General features: G+C 50.3%; 1 long non-coding RNA gene across 1 annotated transcript; it reads left to right on the top strand.

The window, feature by feature from the left end:
- The first annotated feature begins 214 nt into the window (after positions 1–214).
- Positions 215–18519, top strand: LOC113621177 (uncharacterized). The gene is made up of 3 exons (XR_003433098.1): positions 215–4976; positions 17882–18076; positions 18477–18519. It is a non-coding gene; the product is annotated as an uncharacterized LOC113621177 (long non-coding RNA).
- The last annotated feature ends 5298 nt before the right edge of the window (positions 18520–23817 follow it).

Raw genomic sequence — 23817 nt, 5'->3', positions numbered from 1 at the left:
GGGCCCGGCCGGTCCGGCCGCTCCAGGGGCCGAGGCGGTGCTGACGGGGCAGGCGCAGTCCCGCCGCTCGAGGGGCCGGAGTGCTGCTGACTGCGCAGGCGCAGTCCCGCCCCCTGGCCGGTGCGGGTCAACCACGCAGGCGCAATCCCATCCCCCGGCCCTTGCGGGCCGACCGCGCAGGCGCAGTTCCAGCGCGCCGGGCCCCGACCCCGGGTCAGGCCAGCCGGGCGGCTGCGGGTTTGGAGTCGTCGGCGGGTTGGGTTGCTGCGGTGTTGCTGGTAGCTCGGCCGTTGGCGGCGGACCGGACGCATACGTGCCGGGGCGCCGAGGGCTGCGGCGTGACGGGCGCCCGGTTCTGCCTGCAGGTGCGCGCAGGTGCCGGCAGGTGCGCGGGGCGCGACCCCCAGAGCGGCCGGCCGCGGAGCCTCGGGAGGTGAGAGGGCGGGGAGCCCACCTGTGCGGGAGCCCTGAGCTCGGCTTACCCCGGAACAGCGCCGCGCGTCCTTCCCGCAGAGGGGCTCCGAAGGGCTCTGCGCGACGTGCTGGGTGCACTTAAGCCCTTAAGTCTAAGGCGATAAGGTGCTGCCATGCGCGGCCTCGTTCGCCGGAGAACAGGGATTAAAACTTAACCCCTGTGGGGGCCGGGGGAACAGAGCCCCTTCCTCTGAAGTGGCCGGCGCCGGAGGGGCCTCGGGCCGGCGGGCTGGGGCTTCCGAGCAGCCGCTCGGGAGAGGCCCAGCGCAGCAGGTGCTGAACACACGGAACTCGGGCTCGCTTTCGGTATTTGTAAGATCCGGACATTTCACGTATAGTTTCCTAATACAAATTTATGCGCAGACCAAATAAATTCTGCAGAGTGATTTTGGCCCAGAGGCCTCTCCTTTGTCACCCTGTTTTAGACTACAGCTTATTTTGAATGAAAACGAGACAAATATGTTCATTTTCTAAGTCTTAATGTAATGATTAGGAAGTCTTTCAACAATTATTGGACTAGTTCAGAGGGGTGAGTCGGGCGTGTAAAGGGCCCTTCTCCCCATAGCCCTTCTCCTCTCGCCACCCTCCCGCGGCCTCCGTGACCCCCCGCTCCGTGGCTCGCCTCGCCACCCTCCCGCGGCCTCCATGACCCCCCCAACGTGGCTCGCCTCGCCACCCTCCCGCGGCCTCCATGACCCCCCCCACGTGGCTCGCCTCGCCACCCTCCCGCGGCCTCCATGACTCCCTCTCCTCCGTGGCTCGGCTCCCCTCGCCACCCTCCCGCGGGCCTCCGCGACCACCACCCGCTCCCAACTCTGGCTGCCTCCTTGGCCACTGGTTGTACTCCAGCCTCAGGGACCTGACCTCTGTGCCTGAGCCAGGCAGGGGAGAACTTAGGACCTCTCACACCCTCTCTAATTCACTTATTTATTACAAATCTCAGCGGCAGCGGGGTTTTGCTCTTTTGTTCTCACTGCTGGCGCTGCCTGCTGGCGCTGCCTGGCCCAGGGCAGTGGTGGGTGTTTGTTGTAGAGCTCAGGGGGAAGCAGACTATGGTCACCGTCCAAATCCTGCCGCCACCTGTTTTGGTTCAGACTACGGGCTAAGAATGTCTTCTCAGTCTTTAATGGCTGGGGGAAACAATAATAATATTTCATGACATGAAAATTCTGTGAAATGCAAATGTCGCTGTGCTCGCTCGAGGTTTCCTGGAACACGGGCGTGCCCACCCATTCACGGGCCACCTGCAGCTGCTTTTGCCATGCAGGCCACGTTGAGGAGCTGCAGTAGAGGCCCTATGACTGGCAAAGCTAGCAATATTTGCTATCCAGCCCTTTACAGAAAAAGTTGCCAACTCCTGCGATAGATGAACGAGCAGCCTCTCCCTGGTTCCTCCGCTGGTCATTCCTCCACTGACTCTCTCAAGGAGGTCCCTGTCTCAGAGTCAAAGCCAGAGTTCTTACAGCCATGGTGGCCAGGCCCACACTGCCTGACTCCTACTGCCCTGGCACTGCCCGGCCCTCGTTGACTCTGCTCCAGCCACACCGTCCTCTTCTGGGTCCCACCTCAGGGACTTTGCACTGGCTGTGTCCCCGCTGGAATGCTCCTCCCCAGACGTCTGCCCATCTCACCCCTTACCTCTTCAGATCTTTGCCCACACGTCACTGTCCTGGGACGGGGGGCTCTCCCTGCTCTTTCCCTGTAAAGCAGTGCCCCACCCAGCCTCATTCTTCTCTGACGTTGACTTGTTCATGGTCAGCCTCCCTGAGTAGAATGAACGCTCCAGGAGAGCAGGGCCTTCTCTTCCTGTGCGATGTACGATGCCCAGCGCTGAGAAGAGGAAACACCCCCTGAGTCTTGGCGGGATGGGTTGGTTGAGTCCCCACCATTGCCCGGCACTGATCTGATGTGGACATAAAAGATTCTCCTGGCAGAATGGCAGCTCTTCCCCGAGGGACTCACCAGGCCCACGCTCTGTCCTTCAGCCACAGGTACCTTTCACATCCTGCAGTTCGGTCAGGTGTGGCCTGCTCTGACCTCACCTAGGAAGGATTTTTGTTCTGAACCCAGGGTGGCCATATAACTTAATGCCCAAATGGGGCACCGTGGGCATGAAATGGGGCGCTATACTCATGAGACTGGCACCAACATAAACTGGACTGTTCCAGTGAGTCAGGACAACGTGTGGCCTTGTCAGCTGCTGCGGGGCATTCATGTATCAAATCCTTGATGAGCACTTTCTGTGTGCCCAAGATGCTGGATCTTATTTTTAATTTAAACTGAACAAAAGTGTGACCTCCTGGATTTTATCCGAGTTTGAGCACAGACTTGGAGCCCCGGGAAAGAGGGAGGGGTTTGTGCCCTGCCTGGTACTGGGCGCGATGTGTAGTCTACGCTCAGGCAACATGGGGAATAAAGAGTGACCGACCACCTGCTCTGAGGTCACTGAGGCCACCGAGGCAGAGGACTGACCTGCAGCACCCTCGGTGGCCCTGATGGCTCTCTGTCCGTGTGGGCCGCACTGTGGTCCTTGGAGGGGGTTCACCCCATACTCAGCTTCCCATCACGTGACCTTGGGCAAGTTTCTCAAATGTGAATTGAGATTGCAAGCCCAGCTCGGGGGCTGTGAGGTTGATGGTGTCACGTGTGGAAGCAGCTGGGCCCCCTGGCCCTGGTGACCGCATCTAGGGTCCTGAGGGCCAGGCCTGAAGTGAGGGCAGCTGCACCGTGGAGCGCCGTGGTTTGGGGGTGGACACCTGCCTGTCTCCTGCTGCGGGTGCCGTGGGCAGCCCTGCAGCTGAGAACTCAGAGTCCATGGACCTCCTGGAGTGCAGGGCTTTGTGGTTCCGGGACCGTGAAAGGGGTCCACCTCTGTTGTCCTCAGCACACGTCCCTGCCTTTCCCTCAGGGCAGCAAGAATGTGTGTGTGTGTGTGTGTGTGTGTGTGTGTGTGTGTGTGTGTGCGCGCAGGAGGGGGACAGCTCTGCCAGCAGGCCACGTGGGGAAGACCCCAGGTGGGTCCAGGTGGAAGGGAAGCCGTCAGGCTGCAGGAGGGGGCTCCAGGGTGCCAAGCACCTACCACGTTGTCCCCGTTGTCCGTGGGACCCCCCACCCCACACAGAAGGCAGTGTCATTGCTCACGTCGGGGAAGAGGACCCCGAGCTGGAGGGGGTGAGGGCTTCCCCGAGGTCACAGAGCTGGCAGGGGTGGAGCTGGTTCACACAAGGTCTGGGGCGCCATGCTGGGGCCCCAGGGGGAGGTTCTGAGGCGTCTCCCTGAAGTTGGTGTGGAATCGGGGCAGCGGGAACAAAACAGCCCCAGCCACGGGCGGTCTCGGGTGTGACTCTGGGTCCAGGTGGGCAGGGGCTTGGGAACCCCTGCAAGGACCACCCGTGCCATGCAGGCATCAGCGGGGTCCCCCGGGGGGCCCTCCACAAGGCTCTTCTGAACGGAACCCCTGAGTCATTCTGCAACACTGACCCCAGCTCCTCACCTGGGGGCGGGCCCTTCAAGGCCAGGCTTGCCCTCCCCACCCTGCGCCCACCCTAGGCCTCCCAGGAGCTGGGGCATTGGCAGGTTGGAAGGAAGGGTGCAGGGGTGTCGGAGCCCAAGGGGGCCTTGGGCAGCCTGGGTTGGGGAGGAGAAGTTTTCCCTGGGTGCTCTGTGGCTGCCCAGTCCAGTTGGGATGATGCCCTCAGGGTTTGGAGGGCTGCAAGGTTGGAGTGGGGGGGCGGGGTGGAAGAGGGACGGGGGGAGAGTGAGCCCTCCTGGGCTTGGGTCCGGGCTACGGGAGGGACTGAGGGGATGGGAGGGAGGACCCCAAGGCCACAGACTCACTCTTGCCCGCCCACCGGCCCACCTGCCTTCCCATGGCTTCGCTCCCACCCTGCTCCAGGCTCCACACCCCAGTAAGTCAGCCGGAGAGCCGGGGAGGGGGCCAGGCTCCGTACCATCCCCACGCAGGTACCCCTGCATCCAGGTATCACCTCAGCACCCCTCCGGCCTCCTGGGGTGGACGGGGCCTAGAGTGGGGCTCCAGGCCCCCAGGCCCAGCAGAGAGGAAGAGCCTCTGCGGCTTCCACTGCATCCAGGTATCACCTCAGCACCCCTCCGGCCTCGTGGGGTGGGCGGGGCCTAGAGTGGGGCTCCAGGCCCCCAGGCCCAGCAGAGAGGAAGTGCCTCTGCGGCTTCCACTGTTGAGCTGGTTTCATCATCACTTCGTGCTGTGCTGTGGGAGGCAGGAGAGCTCCAGCCCTTGCAGTAGACGTGTGACGTGTCCCGGTGGCTTTTCTCTGGGGCGGAGGGAGCGCAGGGCCGGGCGTGGCCTTCCTCCCTTGGGGCTAAGGAGCTGCAGGGCCTGCACTTAACTCCTCCGGCCCTAGGACCTCATGGCGGCACCAGATGGTCCTTGTCTCCACGCAGGAGGTGCTGTTGATGTCATGGTGCTGCCAGCTTGGGGAGTGAAGACCGGAAACAGGCGATCCAGGGCCCCCCGGCGCAGGGTAGGTATGCAAGGAACAGTGACCCCGAGCCCTTACTGATGGCGTGACGGGCCCCCCACCAGGCCCCCGGTCGACCCTGCAGCCAGGATCTCTGGGGGCCCCGCTCCCCCACCTGAGAAGTGGGAATGATGGTTGAACCAACCACCTCTGGATGGGGCAGAGGAGGACAGTGAGAGGTGGGTGGGGAGAGCCGCATCTGCCAGGTGTCCTGCTCCTCCAGACCGGTGCCCCCTCTCAGAGGATGGGGAGAGCCCGCCCAGGTCGGGGTCCAAGGGTGGAACCACCCAGCCGGCTCAGAAGGTGAGGACGCGGGAGTGGCGGTGGGACAGGTCCCGGGGTGCTCAGCTGGAGTTTGGCCCCTTCCTGGGGTGCAGAGGAGGGGACTTGAAGGACTGGGGTGGCAGTGAGGTGCGGACCATAGTCCCTGCAGGAGGCACTCCAGAGGGCGTTAGGGAGAAAGTGGCAGGGTTCAGTAAGGCACTGATCTGGAGAGAAGTTGCAGGTGGGATGCCTAGCAAGTGGTGATGACCCCCGGTGGGACAGGAGTGCGTGGGAACAGAGCTTCACTTACCTTTTTGAGGGGAGGCGGCAGGGAAACATAACAGCAGAAGTGCCACCAGTCGGGAAAGAGGGGCAGTGTGGCTGGGATGGGGTGCTGGAGGTGCATGCAGAGTGCTCAGGTGCAAAGGCCCTGGGGCAGGGGAGACATCCGTGTGAATGGTGGGGCGGTGAGCCGGGTAGGAAGGGGCCAGATCAAGGAGGGGCTTGAAGGACTTGAGGACCAAGGGCCCTGGGGTCCAGGGAGGGCAAGAGATGGAGACAGGATGACCTCGTGGGAGAGAGGCTGCTGGAGAGAGCCGAGGGAATCCCAGGAGGCGTCCCTGGGGAGAGCACATGGGACTCAGGGCTTGGGAAGGGGATGCCCAGGTGGGAGCAGGCCCTGACTGGGGCAGAGGGTTCAGGCAGGCTCACACCCTGGCCCCCAGACGTCAGGCATGGAGGCCACCAGTCCATGATGGCTAGTTGTGTTTTATTTTCCAAGATGGAAATGACTCAGAGTTTATGATCATAGCTAGGAGTGCCAGAATTAGCAGATAGAAGTGCAAGTATTGCCTGGGACATCCTCATACTAAAAAACTGTTGTTTGTCTTGATTTAAAAATGTAACCAGGGGACTTCCCTGGTGGCTCAGTGGTTGAGAATCCGCCTGCCAATGCAGGCAGGGTACACGGGTCCAAGCCCTGCTCCGGGAAGATCCCACATGCCACGGAGCAACTAAGCCTGTGCGCCACAACTACTGAGCCTGCGCTCTAGAGCCCGCAAGCCACAACTACTGAGCCCGCGCACCTAGAGCCTGTGCTCCACAACAAGAGAAGCCACCACAATGAGAAGCCCGCGCACGGCAATGAAGAGTAGCTCCCGCTCGCCGCAACTAGAGAAAGCCCGCGCGCAAAAAAAAAACCCAAACAAACAAAAAAAAAAAAAAAAAAAAAGTAACCAGGTATACTGTATTTCATCTAGCAGGCCTAATCATAATAGGAATGCTGACCCCTATTAACGGTCCCGCCAACACCAAAATAAAGCAAACTGGAGAACTAACTATGATCATACCCCCGACAAGATAACTTTGAAAACAACTAGACTATATCTTGCCCAGGTTTTATATACAAGGCTGTTGATTAAAAAAAAAAAAAGATTTTACTATATGCTCTTTTTGAAGCTACTGTTTTCACTTAACAAAATGGCTCTTTACACGTAGACACACTGATTAGCCACGCATGGGGTAATTTTTAACGGCGAGCACACGACTCTGCGGGAGGATGCCAGCTGTGCCCTGTACCCTGGCATCAACAGTTCTCAGAGGAGCACGATGCTCTTGTGCTCTTTGCTTGTTGGTTATTTCTTCAGAAAACATTACTAGCAATAGGATTTCTTTTTTTTTTTTTCGGTACGCGGGCCTCTCACTGCTGCGGCCTCTCCCGCTGCGGAGCACAGGCTCCGGATGCGCAGGCTCAGCGGCCATGGCTCACGGGCCCAGCCGCTCAGCGGCATGTGGGATCTTTCCGGACCGGGGCACAAACCCGCGTCCCCTGCATCGGCAGGCGGACCCTTAACCACTGCGCCACCAGGGAAGCCCTAGGATTTTTTTTTAATTGAAAATTTTACAGAGATAATTAGAGGTTCACATGCAATTCTCACAAATAATACAAAGGAGCCCTTGGACACCTTAGCCAGGTTTCCCCAGTGGCAGCTAACACCCAGGAGAGTGGTGCTGATACAATCCACTGATATTATTCCAGTTTCCCTAGTTTTACTTGTGTGTGTGTGTGTGTGTGTATTAAATTCTGTACAATTTCATCAGCCAGGTTGGTCTGTGAAGTCTCAATCAGGACACTGAAGAGTTCCAACAAGGATTGTTATTTTGTCCTTTTATAACCACACCCACCTCCCTCCTGCCTGGCCTTGTCACTAATCCCTGGCAACCACTAACGTGTCCTCCCTTCCTAAAACTGTGTCATTTTAGTGTTCCATAGATGGAATCAGATAGTAAGTAACCTTTTGGGATTGGCTACTTTGCTCAGCATAATTCCCCGGAGACTCATCCGCGTCGTGTGAGTGTCAGTACCCGTCCCTTTGCGATGCTCCGTAGTGTGCTGTGATGTGGATGGATCACCCTTTGTTCAAGCATGGCCGTTGAGTAGTGTTCCGTGGGGTGGATGGACCACCGTTGGTTCAGCCATCCCCTGCTGGAGGACATCTGGGTTGACTCCAGTTTTGGTCTAGTACAAATAAAGATTCTATGAACATTTGTGCACAGGTTTTGGTGAGAACAGAAGTCTTCGTTTCTCTGGGATAGGTGCCCAGAGGGCAACAACTGGGTCATATGGTAGTTGCATGTTTACTTCCTGAGGAAACTGCAAGCTCTACCTTTTCACATCCCTACTAGCATGTATCAGTGATCCCGTTTCTCTACATCCTTGCCAGCATCACTTGTGTCATAACTTTTTACTTTGTCATTGGAATAGGTGTGATATCTCATCATGTTTTAGAGGCTAATGCAACATGCGGGATCTTAGTTCCCCGACCAGGGACTGAACCCGTGCCCCATGCAGTGGCAGCGTGGCGTCCTAACCACTGGACCGCCAGGGAATCCCTGCATATGCTTAACTGACATCTGTATGTGTTCTCCCTTGAAATGTCTCTTCATATCGCTTGCTGATTTTTAAAGTTGGATTACTTATTTTTTTACTGCTGAGGTTTTAGACTTTTTATACATTCTCTATCCTAGTCCTTTGTCAGGTAGGCAGCTTGCAAATATTTTTTCTCAGTCTGCAGATTGTCTTTTCCTCCTAACAGGGTTTTCACAGAGCAAGTGTTAAATTTCTGTGAGATCTACTTTATCAATATTTTCATTTACGTCTTTTGCCTTGTGTCAAGTTAAGAACTTTTTGCCTGGCCCGAGATCCCAAAGATTTTCTCCTACATTTTTCCCTAAATGTTTTATAACTTTACATTAAAGTTCATGATCCATTTTGAGTTTTGTATAAGTTGTGAAACGCTTGGGTTTCCTTCCCCTCTTCCTCCCCTCCTCTCCTTCCCACCCCGGCCCCTCTTCCTCCCTGCCTATGCATGTCGAATTGCTCCAGCACAATTTGTTGCACAGGCTATCCTTCCTTCACTGACATGCTTTTACCCGTTTGTCAGAAATCGTTGGACACATTTATGTGGGTCTATTTCTGGGTTTTCTGTTTTGTTCTATTGATCTGTGTGTCTATCCCTCTGCCAATACCACCGTCTTGATTACCATAGCGATAATAAGTCTTGAAATTAGTTAGACTGAGTCCCCCCCACTTTTTTCTTCTTTTCAAAAAATTTTGGGCTATTATAGCTCCTTTGCCAGTCCATGTACATCTGAGGATAATCTTGTCTGTATCTACAAAAAACCTTGCTAGGATTTTGATAGGAATTGTGTTAACTTGTCTATCAGTTTGGAGAGAACTGGCATTTTCACTAGTGTTAGTCTGCTAACCATGAAAGTGGTATGTCTCTCCATTTATTTAGATCTGTGATTTTTCAAATCAGAATTTTATCATTTTCAGCATTTTAATTTTATTTTAAAACACTGTTAATGGCCTTATATTTTTAATTGCAGTGTCCTTGTGTTCATTGCTAGTATGTAAAAATACAAATGATTTTTTGAAAATATTTATTTATTTATTTTGGGCTGTGTTGGGTCTTCGTTGCTGCGCCTGGGTTTTTCTCTAGTTGCGGCGAGCGGGGGCTACTCTTCGTTGTGGTGCACGGGCTTCTCGTTGCGGTGGCTTCTCTTGTTGCAGAGCACGGGCTCTAGGCACACGGGCTTCAGTAGTTGTGGCACGCGGGCTCAGCAGTTGTGACACACGGGCTTTAGAGTGCAGGCTCAGTAGTCGTGGTGCATGGACCTAGTTGCTCTGAAGCATGTGGGATCTTCTGGGATCAGGGCTCAAACCTGTGTGCCCTGCATTGGCAGACAGACTCCCAACCACTGTGCCACCACAGAAGTCCCCAAATGATTCTTTAAAAATGTTTATATTGTCTTCTGAGACCTGCCTGAACTCACTTATTATTTCTAGGAGTTTTATTGGTAGATTCCTTGGGATATTCTATGTAGATAATCATGTCATCTGCAAATAAAATAGAGGTGGTTTTATTTCTTCATTTCAGAGATAAACGCATTTTTTTCCTTTTCTTGTCATGTTGCACTGGATGATACTTCCAGCATGACTGTGATTGATTAAAAGTAGTGAGAGCAACATACGTACCTTATTCCTGATCTTAGGAGAAAACCATTCAGTCTTTCACCATGAAATATGTTAGCTATAGTTTATTTATTTATTTAATTTTTATTTATTTATTTATTTTATGGTACGCGGGCCTCTCACTGCTGTGGCCTCTCCCGTTGCGGAGCACAGGCTCTGGACGCGCAGGCTCAGCGGCCATGGCTCACGGGCCCAGCCGCTCCGCGGCATGTGGGATCTTCCCGGACTGGGGCACGAGCCCGTGTCCCCTGCATCGGCAGGCGGACTCTCAACCACTGCACCACCAGGGAAGCCCTGAATTGCCTTTTCCTATCAATCAAATATATTTGATTGCTATTGTGTAATTTTTTTTCTGCTTTAGACTGTTAACATGATGGATCACGTTAATTTATTTTTGAATATTCAACCATCTTTGAGCCTTGGAATAAACCCCACTTGGTCATGGTGTATAGTTTTTTTCACACACATTGCTGAATTATATTTGCTAGTATTTTGTTGAGGATTTTTGTGTCTATACTCATGAGGGACTTTGGTCTGTAGTTTTCATTTTTGATACTGTCTTCATTTGGTTTTGGTATCAGGATAATACTAGCTTCATAAAATGAATTTGGAAGTGTTCCCTTTTTTTCTGTTTTCTGGAAGGGACTGTGTAGCATTGGTGTTAATTCTTGTTTAAACATTTGGGAAAAGTGTCCACTGAAACCATCTGGGCCTGGAGATTTTTCTTTTCTGAGCTTTAAATTATGAATTCAACTTCATTAATAGTTACATGGCTCTTTAAATTATCCTTTATTTTGGGTGAATAGTGGTAGTTCGTGTTTTTTAAGAGATTAGTTCATTTCATCTCAGTTGTCAAGTTTATGTCTGTAGAGTTGTTCATAGTATTTGCTTCTTATCTTTTTACTGCATGAGGGCGCATAGTGACATCCCCTATTTTCTTCCTAATATTGTTAATTTGTCTTTCTTTTTTTCTTCTTCTTTGTATGAGGGTTCTCCAGAGAAACAGAACCGATAGGATGTGTGTGTGTGTGTGTGTGTGTGTTTATTTATTTATTTTAAGCAACTGGCTCATGAGATTGCAGAGGCTTGGTGAGCCCAACATCTGATGAGGGAGGCTGGAGACTCAAGAAGGAGTTAAAGTTCAAGTCCAAAGGTAGTCCACCATAGAACCAGGAAAAGCTGATGTTGCAGATGAAATCAGAAGGCAGTCGGTGTCCTGAAGAAGTCCCTCTTGCATGGGGCGGCCTTTTGTTCTAGTCAGGTCTTCTACTGATTGGATGAGGCCCACCTACATTATGGGGGCCATCTGCTTTACTCAGAATCTACTGATCTGCATTTAAATCTCATCCAAAAACACCCTCACAGTAACCTCCAGAATAATGTTTGACCAAATATCTGGGCCCTGTGGCCCAGCCAAGTTGACACATAAAATTAACCATCACATCTCTCTTGTTACTGTACATCTGTAGGGTCTGGAGTGATATCTCCTGTTTCATCCCTTTTTTTTTTTTTTTTTAGGCCACGCTGTGTGGCATGCGGGATCTGAGTTCCCTGACCAGGGATCGACCCCGTGCCCCCTGCGTTGGGAGCGTGGAGTCCTTCCTACTTCATCTTGATGTTGGTAATTTGTCTTCCCTTGTTTTTCTCTGTCAGTCTTGATTGAGATTTGACAATTTTATTGATATTTTCAAAGAACCAGCTTTTTAAAAGAAATATTTTTCTCTCGTGTTTCAGTTTTCAATTCCATTGATTTCTACTTTTTTTAAAAAAAATTAATTAACTAATTAATTGGGTTGCGCCAGGTCTCAGTTGCAGCACGTGGGCTCCTTAGTTGCAGCATGTGAACTCCTAGTTGCGGCACGCGTGTGGTATCTAGTTCCCGGACCAGGAATCGAATCCAGGCCCCCTGCGTTGGGAGCATGGAGTCCTATGCACTGCGCCACCAGGGAAGTCCTGATTTCCACTCTTATTTAGTTATCTTCTTCCTTCTGCTTGCTGTACGCTTGTTTCGCTCTTTTTGGCGTGTGCAAGCGTAGGTTCTTAGGTGGAAGCTCAGATTATTGATTTGAGACTTTCCCTCATTCCTCAAATATGTATTTAGTGCTACAGATTTCCCTCTCAGCACTGTTTTAGTTGTGTCCCAGAAATTTTTATATAGTGCATTTCTGTTTTATTCAGTTCAATATTTTTAAAATCTCCTTGAACAATGCTCTTTGACCCATGGATTATTTAGAAGTTTATTTAGTTTTGTTTCTAAGTATTTGGATATTTTCCTGTGGTATTCTGCTATTGACTTCTAGTTTGATTCTGTTATGATCAGAGAACATGTTCTATATGATTTCAATCCTTTTAAATTTGTTGAAGTTTGTTCTATGACCCAGGATACGGTCTCCATGCGTGCTTGAAAACGATGTTCATTCTCCTGTTGTTTGGTGGAATGTTCTGTAAATGTCATTTAGATCCTGTTGCTCGATGATGGTGTCGTGTTCTTCCAGATCTTTGTTGACTTTCCGTCTAGAAGTTCTATCAGTTGCTGAGAGTGGGATGTGGAAATCCCTAACTGTAATTTTAGATTTGTCTATTTCTTCTTTCAGCTCTATCATTTTTTGCCTTATATATTTTTAACTCTGTTGTTTGGTGCACAAATAATTAAGATCATTATGTCTTCCAACTGGATTGATCCTTTTATCATTAGGTAATGTTCCTCTTTGTTCCTAGTAATTTTCTTTGCTTTGTAATCTACTTTATCTGATTTTAATGTATAATAAATAATACATAATGTGTATAATAATATGTAAAAAATAATACACTATGGCCACTCCTACATTTTTGGCTAATATTTGAATTATAAATATTTCTTCATTCTTTCATTTTTACCCTACGTATGTCATTATGTTTGCCATCTGTAGACGGCATGTAGTTGGGTTGTGATTTTTTATTAATTCGTTCTAACAATCTGTGTGTTTTGTTCAGTGTATTTAGAGCATTTACATTTACAATTTTGATATATAAGGGCTCAAGTCTGCCCTTTTATTATTTGTTTTCTGTTTGTTTCCTCTCTTAATCATTCCTTTCTTTCTCTTTTCTTGCCTTCTTGTGGGATACTGAACATTGTTTAGAATTCCATTTGGATTTTTTGTAGTGTTTTTGAGTATAACATTTTGTATAGTTTTCCCAATGACTCTCTGGGTATTACACTATACATCCCTAAGGTATCAGAGTCTATTGATATAATTTTAGCACTTTGAGTGACGTGTAGAAACCTTACTTCCATTTAACTCCCTTTACCATCCCCATTTACAAAATATAACTGTCTGAAATATTTCTTACACATACATTTAACACCACATCAGACAGTGTTACAAGTTTTACTTCAGTCACCCAACATACATAAGAAACTTGTGATGAGAAGGGTAATTATTATATTTACCTCCATCTTACCCATTCCATTGTTTTTCTTTCCTTTCTGAAGCTCTGAGCCTTCTGTTATCATTTCTTTTCTGTTTGAAGGACTTCCTTTAGCCACTCTTTAAGGGCAGCTCTGCTAGTGACAAATTCTTTTAGTTTTCTTTGTCTGTGGATGTTTTCATTTCACCTTCATTTTTTTTTTTTTTTTTTTTCCTTTTGGCCGTGCCGTGTGGCTTGTGGGATCCCAGTTCCTGGACCAGGGATTGAACCTGTGCCCTCAGCAGTGAAAGCACAGAGCCCTAACCACTTGACCACCAGGGAATTCCCTCCCCTTCATACTTGAAGCATATTTTCACTAGATATACAATTCATGGTTGACAGTCCTTTCCTTTCAGCTTTGAAAAATGTGCCACTTCCTCCTGGCCTCTGTGGTTTCTGATAAAAAATCCAATGTTATTCCAATTGTTTTTCCCTTATAGGCAATGTGTTATTTCTCTCTGTCTGCTTTCAAGAGGTTTTTTTTTTTTTTTTTGGTCACTGGGTTTTAGAAGTTTAATCATGTGTGTGGTATAGATTTCTTTGGATTTATCTAATTTGGGGTTCACTCAATTTCTTGAATGTGTAGGTTTATGTCTTTTGCTAAATTTGGAAAGTTTTTTTTAAATTGAAGTATAGTTGATTTTCAATGTTGTGTTAGCAAAGTGATTCAGTTGTACATACATATATATATATATATTTTCAGATTCTTTTCCATTATAGGTTATTACAGAATATTGAGTACAGTTCCCTGTGCTCTACAGTAGGTCCTTGTTGGTTATCTATTCTATAAATTTGGGAAGTTTCTGCCATAAGTTCTTCAAATATTTTTTTCAGCCTGCTGCTCTTACTCCTCTCCTTCTGGGATCCAATTCCACAAACGTTAGATTTATTTTATTTTTTTTAATACTCCCACAGGTCCCTGAAGCTTTGTTTGTTTGTTTATTTGTTTCCTTCAGTCTACTTTCTTTTGGTTGTTCGGATTGGGTAATTTCTGCTCTTCTGTCCTCTAGTTCATGGACTCTTTCTTCTGTCATGTTCACTGTGTTATTGAGCCCATTCATTGAGTTTTAAATGTTGGTGTATTTTTCAGTTCTATAATTTCCATTTGTTTTTTTAATGACTTGTTTCTATGCACTAAGATTTTCTATTTTTCTGCTGTTTCAAGATAATTTGTAACTGGTTGTTGAGACATTTTTGTGGTGGCTGCTTTACAATCTCTGTCAGATGATTCCAGGATCTGATTCATCTCACCGTTGGCATCTGTTGATGGTTTTTCCTCTCATTTAAATTCTTGGTTTGACAAGTGGTTTCCAAATTGTAATCTAAACAGTTTGGAAGTTATGTTGGGAGCCTCTGGGTCCTATTGAAACATTCTATCTTAGCAGGCAGTCATCCTGCTTGTGTTCAGGTGCAGCACATCCTGGCCTCCTTTTGTGGGTTGTGGTTCCAATGATAATTTAGTTTTCAGAGCCCTTGCATTTCTGTTCTGGTATGTTCTGTTCATCTGTGCCACTGGAGCTTCCACTTAATTCAGCTGGTGCTGCCTGTGGGAACAGAGATTCTCCAGGCTGCCTAGAGCCAGTGGGTGGGGAGTGGGAGAGGCTGCACCCATGGGATGGAGGTGCTTCTGAGACCTGGTACCTCCAGGGTTCCTGCTCCATCTCCGTTGACTTCCCCATGGGAGGATAGATGGACTTCTCCTAGCTGCTGGGTGGGAGGGTGGGGAGACACTGGGCCTGGGCTGCTTTCAGCCACTGGTTGGCCAGGAGTTGCTGGACCTGGGCAGCCTTATACTCCTGGGGGGTGGGGGGATGGGAGACTCCGGGCTGCAGTGTTTTTCCTCAATCCGAGGTCTTCAGCCAGCCTACCTTTCTCTTCCTACCAGAGGTCTATGATTGGTCTCTTGTATTATTTCCCTGTTTTTAAAGTTATATTTAATTGGAGGAGCAGGAAGAGATGAGTCTACATTATCTATTCTCTGGTGTTATTTTTAATTTTTTAATTTATGTAATTATTTATTCAATGTATTTTAAAAACAGGTTTAATGAGATATAATTCACATACCCTACAGTACACTCATTTAAAATGTACAATTCAAGGGACCCTGGCGGTCCAGTTTCTAGGACTCAGCGCTTTCCCTGCTGTGGCCTGGGTTCAATCCCTGGTCAAGGAACTAAGATGCCACAAGCCATGTGGTGTGGCCAAAAAAACAAACAAACAAACAAACAAAAACTAAAATTTAATAGTTTTTAGTATATGCACAGGGTTGTGCAACTCTTACCACAGTCAATTTTAGAACATTTTCCTCATCCCCCAAGAAACCCCACACCCACTTGCAGTCACTCCCCATTCCCTCCCGCTGCCCCAGGCCCTGGCAACCACTAACCTGCTTTCTGTCTCCATGGATTTTCCTGCTTTGGGCATTTCATATAAATGGCATCATATGATATGTGACCTTCGTCTCCTTCACTTGGCAGGACGTTTTTCAAGATTCATCCCTGTGGTAGCACATTTCAGTACTTCATTTCTTTTTATTGCCAAGTAATATTCCCTTTATGAATAGACCACATTTTATTTATCCATTGATCAGTCGATGGACATTTGGTCTGTTTTCACCTCTTGGCTATCATGAGCAATACTGCTATGAATGTTCATGTACAAGTTCTGTGTGGACGTGTGTTTTCCTTTCTCTTGGGCACATATCTAGGAGTGGAATTGCTGGGTCACGTGGTTTGCATTTTGAGGGACTGTTCAACTGTTTTCTGAGGCAGCTATACCATTTTTCATTCTCACCAGCAATGCAAGAAAGTTCCAGTTTCTCTACATGCTCACCAACACTTGTTATTATCTGACTTTTTTTGGCTGCACCACTTGCCTTGCAAGATCCTAGTTCCCTGACCAGGGATCGAACCCACACCCCAGCATTGGAGTCCTAACCACTGGGCCGCCAGGGAATTCCCCTGACTTTTTGATTGTAGGCATCCTAGAGGGTGTGAGGTGATACCTCACTGTGGTTTTGATTTGCATTTCCACGATGGCTGATAATGTCGGGCACCTTTCCCCGTGCTTATTGGCCATCTGTATGTCTTCTTTGGAGAAGTGTTTATTCAAGTCCTTTGCCCATTCTTTAATTTGGTTATTTTTGGGTTATTGAGTTGAGGACTTTGGCTTTTATTCTGAGAGAGATGGGGAGCCATTGGGAGATTCCAAGCACAGGAGTGATAGTATCACGTGGGTTGCTCTGCAGAGAAAAGCTACAGAGATGCCAGGGGGAAGCAGACAGACCAGTCTGGACACCTAGATAATCTAGGTGAGGGATGACAGTGATTGGCCCTGGGGTAGTAACAGGAGGTGGTGACAGAGGACTGGTTCTGGACATGTTTTGAAGGGGGAGCTATCAGGCTTTGCCGATGGATCAGATGTGAACAGTAGGACTGCCTCTCACTCAGGAAGCATGGCATCACCATTAGCTGAGAAGGTGGATTAGTACCCTGGGAGCCGTGACAAAGCGCCACAGACCTGGCGGCTTCAACCCCAGAGGCGCGTTGTCTCCCAGTCCTGGGGGCTGGATGTCTGAGATCAAGGTGTCGGCAGGGCTGCCTCTCCCTGAAGCCTGTCGGGGAGCATCCTTCCTGCCTCTTCTGGCTCTGGTGGCTGTCACTCTTGGCGTTCCTGGGCTGGCAGCTGCGTCCCTCCAGCCTCTGCCTCTGTTTGTCACATGGCCTTCTCCCTGGAGCCTGTGTCCGAAGTTCTCTCTACTTATAGGGACACCAGCCATTGGGTCAGGGCCCACCCCAGTGAGTTCTTAACCTGCTCACCTGCAGGGACCCTATTTCCAAGTAGGGTCACGTTCACAGGCACCGGGGATTAGGATGCCAACCTGTCTTTTTTTTGGGGGGGACACAATTCAACCCGTAACAGATGGGGAAGACCACAGGGGGGCAGTTCGGGGATGGGGGCCAAGAGCTGAGCATCAGGCATGTTAAGTTTGGGATGTCCGTCAGCCATCACAGCGGAGATGCTGAGGAGGCAGCGAGATGCAGGAGCTGCCAAAGCATGATTTTCAAAAGTTAAAAATATGGCTCTACGGCTCTAAAGTGAGGATGTGTCCAAGGTTTATTGAAATCATTAACAAGGAAACCAGCGTAATGGTGAGGCTGGTTGAAAACACTGGGGGGAGGGAAGGATTTGTAGTGGCTGAAGAAAAGCTTGCTTGAGTAAGTTCACCAATGTAGGTTAAAAGCTGGTTAATGTTCTACAGGGCCGTAAAACTGCAACCTCTTCCAACTAATCTTTTCTACAGAGATAATTTTTGTCACTTACCGCTGGGCAAAGTTCATTTGCATTGCTATCAGACAAGAATCACATTGCCTAGCCTTCCATTTTCTACAAGTTAAAATCTACCCTTACCGTGTTATTAAAAATCATAATAGTAAGTAGGCAGTAAAACAGAGGGACACCCTAGAGAATCAAAAAGTGCCCGTGGTGGGTCTGCTGGACCACACTCAGCCTCCCACCGAAAGGACCCACCGCCATCCTCTTACCCATTCACGTTTTGGAAAATTTTTATGAGTCCCCCCACACAGACACACCTTGGGACGAAGGTTGTTCTTCACAGAAAGCTGGTCTTACTGTGTTTGGACCTGATTCATCTACACAGGTGCTGAAAGAAGTGGCAATTAGCACGTCTGAGCCTCCTTGTTGGGCCGGTACAACTAAGCCACGTGGGGTTTCCCAAGGACCAAGGCCGCAAAATCCACTTCTGTCTGGAGACGTCACCATGAGGAATGTACGGCTGAGCCGCTCGCGTGTCTGAGGTTCACGTTGCTCTTGCCTGCAGCGCCTGTGCGTGTAGGTGAGTTTCTCTTTTCACAAGGACCTAGGTGTCTGCCACAGTTCCTGTCTGCCTGACTACTTGTGAAGCTGAGACCTGATACAACGTCGTTCGGGCACTGGTGTGGGTCTGTGGGCACCGGGTCAACGCAGAGGTTACGATCCTTGTTCCGAAGGTGGGTGTGTCACCCTGAATCACAGGAGACGTGCTCTCAAATATGACACCCGCTTAAGGCCGCAGCGGCACAATCATTTTGTCTAATTATATACTGGTAAAAAAGAGGACTGATTTCTATTGAACCTATGCAAATAACTAGGTTTCTATTAAAATTGAATAGTCAGTAAAAACGATTTTTCCTGAATTCCGAAGTAAGAAAGTACCATTTAAAAAATGTTTCATTTGGGCTTCCCTGGTGGCGCAGTGGTTGACAATCTGCCTGCCAATGCAGGGGACACGGGTTTGAGCCCTGGTCTGGGAAGATCCCACCTGCCGTGGAGCAACTAGGCCCATGAGCCCCAATTACTGAGCCTGCGTGTCTGGAGCCTGTGCTCCGCAACAAGAGAAGCCGCGATAGTGAGAGGCCCGCGCACCACGATGATGAGTGGCCCCCACTTGCCGCAACAAGAGAAAGCCCTCGCACAGAAACGAAGACCCAACACAGCCAAAAATAAATAAATAAATAAATAAATAAATAACAGAACTGCAAAAAAAAAAAAAGTTTCATTTGTTTGCAAAAGCACAGTCTACTAAATGTAAGGTTAGAGACAGAAGAAAGAAGACGGATTTTATCTTACTTCTGCCAGAAAATAGAAACGTACGAAAAAGCACCAATACCTGCGTCCTTGCCTTTGTCGGGCCCAAGCTTTCCGCTGCAGATATAATGGGGTGGGGGTGGGGTTGGGAGGGCTACGGAGCCAGAGGAGGCAGGGACGTCCCCAGAGCTGAGCTCTGGGCTGATGCATCTAACAGAGGGCCGCGTTGCTTGACGCGTCTGGGGCCAACTGTCTGGCCGCTATAGCCCGACAGACAATCGGGCTGGAGCTACCAGGTGAAAGCATAGAGGCTTCTCCCTGTTGAGTTATAAACATAGAAAGGGGGAAGGACAGAATGAGATCTGTCATGTTAGAACTGAAGCTATCAGTATGAGCTCAAGCCTTGTTTATAGATATCGGAAAAGATACAGGTGTGTGTTTGCGTGTGCACACACTTATGCACTCCGAGCTCTCTCTGCTGAGTGCAAACGGAATCACACTTTGTATTATCATTATGACATTATATTTCTCCTGTTCAGCATCACGCGTCTGAGATTCAGCCACGTGGATCCAAGTGGTGCAATTCATTCATTTCTATCGCTGCGTGCTAGTCCATTGTGTAGACGTATCTCGCTTTATTCATTTTATTGTCCACATACACTTAAGGGTTCCCCCGCAGTGGTTTTGCTATTAAAGACAGCGCTGCTTTGAATGTTGACAGGTCTGATGGGTCAGTGCAGGTCTCTCTGGCATGCAGTAGGCAGAGGATGTACCTAGGAATGTATGTTGACTTAGCCCTAGAGCTGGGAACAGGTGTGCACATCGAGGCAGCTTGCATTTTCCCAAACGGCCACAGTCACTTCTCCCTGCCACGTGCTCCTCTGAAAATGTGACTGTGACACTTCTTTCCACAGGAACTAGGGGGTGTTGTCCCCCTAGCTACTGAATCTGGACAGGTTTGTGCACAAGTGATGCTACATGATGTCTGAGGCTGTGATATAAAAAGTCATACTGGGCCCACCTGGTTCTCTTGGGACTCTTGCTCTTGGAACCTGGCCACCCTCCCTCGAGGACATCCCCCAGGCCCTTAGCCCACAGCCTGAACCAGCTTGCCAGCCACATGGGTGCACCGTCTTGGATGTGGCCTGTCCAGCCCCCAGTGGAGATGCCCCAGCGGTTGCAGCGTGGAGTAGACCAGCTGTGCTGCTGAATCTTCCCCAAATAGCAGATCCATGAGTGAAAGAAGCGATTGTTGTGGTTTCGAGCTACAAAGTTTGGGGGGTGGTTTGTTATGCAGCAACAGCTAACTGATGCACACACCCGATTTCTTTGGAGAATGCCATATTGTTTACAAGATAATTGTACCACCTGATGCTCTGGCTAGCAGGGTATGTGTCCAACTTTAATGGTTGTGCTCATTCAGTGTGGTTTTAGTTTGCATTTCCAAAACTGCTAGTGAGGTTATTGGCCCTTTCCATGTTCTTCTCTGCAAGGAGACTGATTTCAGGATTTGTCCATCATTCTTTTGGCGTGTTTGTCTTTTTCCAGTGGATTTGGAAGGGTTCTTTATATATCCTGGATACTAATCATTTGCAAGGTGTATGTGTTGCAAATACTTCCTAGCTTTTGGTTCTTCATTCTCTTTATGGTCTTCTGAGGAACATAAGTTGTATGACACATACTTTCCATCCACAGTTTTAGGTGTGTTTCTCGTATTTAACAGTATTTACATTCTAATTAGAGAGTCTCTGTCTTTTTTTTTTTTTTTTTGGTGGTACGTGGGCCTCTCACTGTTGTGGCCTCTCCTGTTGCAGAGCACAGGCTCAGGACGCACAGGCTCAGTGGCCATGGCTCACGGGCCCAGCCGCTCCACGGCATGTGGGATCTTCCCGGACCGGGGCACGAACCCACGTCCCCTGCATCGGCAGGCGGACTCTCAACCACTGCGTCACCAAGGAAGCCCGAGTCTCTGCTTTTAATAGATGAATTTTTAATTCCATCATGTCTCTGATTACTCAAACGTTTGAATTTACTGTCACCTCATGCTGTGTTCTTCATTTATCATGTATTTTTCTTTCTCTCTTTTCTGCTTTTTGTTGGCACTGTCAATTTTTCTTCATTTCAGTTTTCTCCCAGCTGTTTTGAAATCTGTAAATTCTGTTTCCATTTTTCTCATGGAAACTTGGGTATTTCAGACTTTTTTCTATCGATTCTAAAATCCTCTAGCTATACAAGAACTTCCGTGCGCCTTTCCTTCCTGCTCCTCCTTCCCCTTGCCATATGCCATGTTGAGCTCATGCGGGATTTTCTCTCAAGTTGTTATTTGACTTTCTTTGAGCAGTCTAAGCTAGTTTCTTTGTTGGCGTCCAGGTCTTTCTCTTGGGTTCGCGTCTCATTTTGCTTGGGAATGTCTTTCAGTCCTCTTTGAGACTTAGTGTATGGGTGTTTTCAGGTTGTGAAGACACCTTTATTTTGCTGTCTCACTTGAATGCTAGTTTCACTGTGTATGGAATTGTAGGTTCCATTCTTTTAGGATGGGCTTCCCTGGTGGCGCAGTGGTTAGGAATCCACCTGCCAATGCAGGGGACATGGGTTCGAGCCCTGGTCTGGGAAGATCCCACATGCAGCGGAGCAACTAAGCCCGTAAGCCACAACTACTGAGCCTGCACTCTAGAGCCCGCAAGCCACAACTACTGAGCCCGCGTGCTGCAACTACTGAAGCCCGTGTGCCTAGAGCCCGTGCTCCGCAACAAGAGAAGTCACTGCAATGAGAAGCCCGTGCACTGCAACGAAGAGTAGCCCCCACTCACCGCAACTAGAGAAAGCCAGCGCAGCAATGAAGACCCAACGCGGCCAAAAAAAAAAAAAATTCTCTTAGGATTTTGACAGTTTCACCCCTTTGCCAACTGACAATCAGGTTCAGTCTGATTAAAGAAGATCCTTCCTCTCTGAAGGGTTTTTAGAAAATAACTTTACTCTTCTTTCCAATTTAATTTTTTTAATTAAAAAATTTATTCATTTATTTGGCTGCACCAGGTCTTAGTTGCAGCGTGTAGGATCTTTTTTTTTTTTTCCAGTTGCAGCATGCATGTGGGATTAAACCCTGGCCCTCTGCATGGCAGCGCAGAGCCTTACCCACTGGACCACCAGAGAAGTCCCTCTCTGACGGTTTTTAGGCTAGTCTCTTCATCCTTGGAATTCCAGAAGGCCACTATGACATGCCTTCACTCCTCCTGGGCGTCACTTCGGTTGGTGGAGAAGCCATCCTCTCCGCCTCTCTCCTGTTTCCTGTCTCTCTTCTTTCACAACACGGCCTCCAGCTTCCTGGTTTGCATCTGCCTTGCCTGGGGTGGAGAAGGGTGCAGGCCCCGTGTGCTTGCTCTCCACTGACTCAGATAGCAGACATCTGGAAGAGCGGAGGACATACTTGCGGCTCCTGCCTCTGGTGCAGACGTGGTCGGGGCCCCCTGCTGGGCCTGCCTCACCTTGGCTCAAGGGTGTGTCTGGAGGTGGGACCTTGCTCAGGAACTTGACCACTGGGTGACCTTGGCTGAGTGACCCTCCAAGCCTTCACTTTCCTACTTGTACACTGGATGCAATGGGGCACAAGTTCTGGTCAGCAAAGGGCCCCCAGCTAGGACACTTGGGTGGACGTGGCCAGCCTGCTCTCGATAGCGCGTTTGCTGGAAGAGCCTAAGCAGCGGAGCCCGCCCTGCCTGCCCACGCGGGGTAAGGTCTCACCGGCTCAGAAGGACCCAGCCTCTGCCTGGGGGGCATGTTGCTCCTACTGAGGGGCCTCCCCTGCTTGTCGGGGAGGGGGGCACCTGCTGCTCCTTTTCCCCAGGGCTGGGCTCCTTCACGGCCACTGCACTAACCTCAAATCCTCACGGAAACCAAGGAGACATCTAGGTTTCTCCCTCCTCCCAAAGCCCTTCGGGACTAATCTCGGGATGAAAACTGTCATGAAACCTCTGAATTTTGGCGTTGAAGCAAAGGCCACAGTGGAAGCAGCCAGTGGCAGCGACCAAGACTCAGGTCTCTAAACTACTGCTGCGCAGGGGCCCTTTCTGTTCTACCTGGAGCCCAAGCGGGTGGTCCGGACCTATAGGCCCCATCCTAGGCCTGTAACTCCTAAAGGAGGACCAGCTGGGCCGCCCTGCAGCCCCCATTCCCCAGTGCGCCCCGCTGCTTCCCCCACCCCTACCAGCACCTGCTTCCTCTCCACCAGCGAATAATCCTGCCCAGCATGGGCCCCTCGGGCTCCCCCCAATCCCCTGCCTGGCCCAGCCCGACCCCATGGGGCGCCCACTCGGGTCTCCACCACGCTGTGGTCTGGGCTCCCTTTGCCCCACGCCCGGCACTCCCCCAGGTCCCCCGAACACTCAGCCGGGCCTGACCCATCCAGTGCCCCCTTCTCCCGCTCTGGCCCCCACCTCTTCATCCCCTCCCCAGGGGCCTCCCCTCACGCCCTTCCCCCGCCTGGCACCCCCTCAGATGCCTCCAGACCCGGTGTGCGGCACCCCTCCCTCAAATCCCGCGCCCCCTCAGGCGCGCCCCAGCCCCTCTGCCCAGCGCCGGCTGGCCTCTCCCTTGAACGCCGCGCCCCCTCAGGCCTCCAAGCCCCCGTGTCCGGCGCCCCCTTAGATAACCCCCCCAGCCCCGGTGCCGGCGAACCCATCGCCCGCCCGGCGCCCCTCTCCCTTGAACCCCGCGCCACCTCCGATGATTCCCCAGCCCCGGGGTCCGGCGCCCCATCGCCCGGCCGGTGGCCCCTCTGGCCGGTCGCCCCTCCCCACCTCTGCCCGTTCGCCCCTCCCCCCAGGCCCTCCCCCCTCCGCTCCGCTCCCCTCCGCTCCTCTCCCCTCCGCTCCGCTCCCCTCCGCTCCCGTCCCCTCCCCCCGGCCCCGGCGGCGGCCGCGCGTCATGGCGGCGGCGGGCGGGGCGCGTTTCGCACGCAGCGCGCCGGGCGGAGCGCTCGCCGCATTGTTTGCTTCGCTGGGGAGCAAGCGA

Source organism: Aethalodelphis obliquidens, unplaced genomic scaffold (genome assembly GCF_003676395.1).
Source record: "Aethalodelphis obliquidens isolate GAN/ISIS:26980383/991018 unplaced genomic scaffold, ASM367639v1 scaffold8, whole genome shotgun sequence".
NCBI classification, from domain to species: Eukaryota; Metazoa; Chordata; class Mammalia; order Artiodactyla; family Delphinidae; genus Aethalodelphis; species Aethalodelphis obliquidens.
The sequence above is the reverse complement of the archived record's forward strand: the minus strand, read 5'-3'. Positions and strand labels throughout refer to the sequence as shown.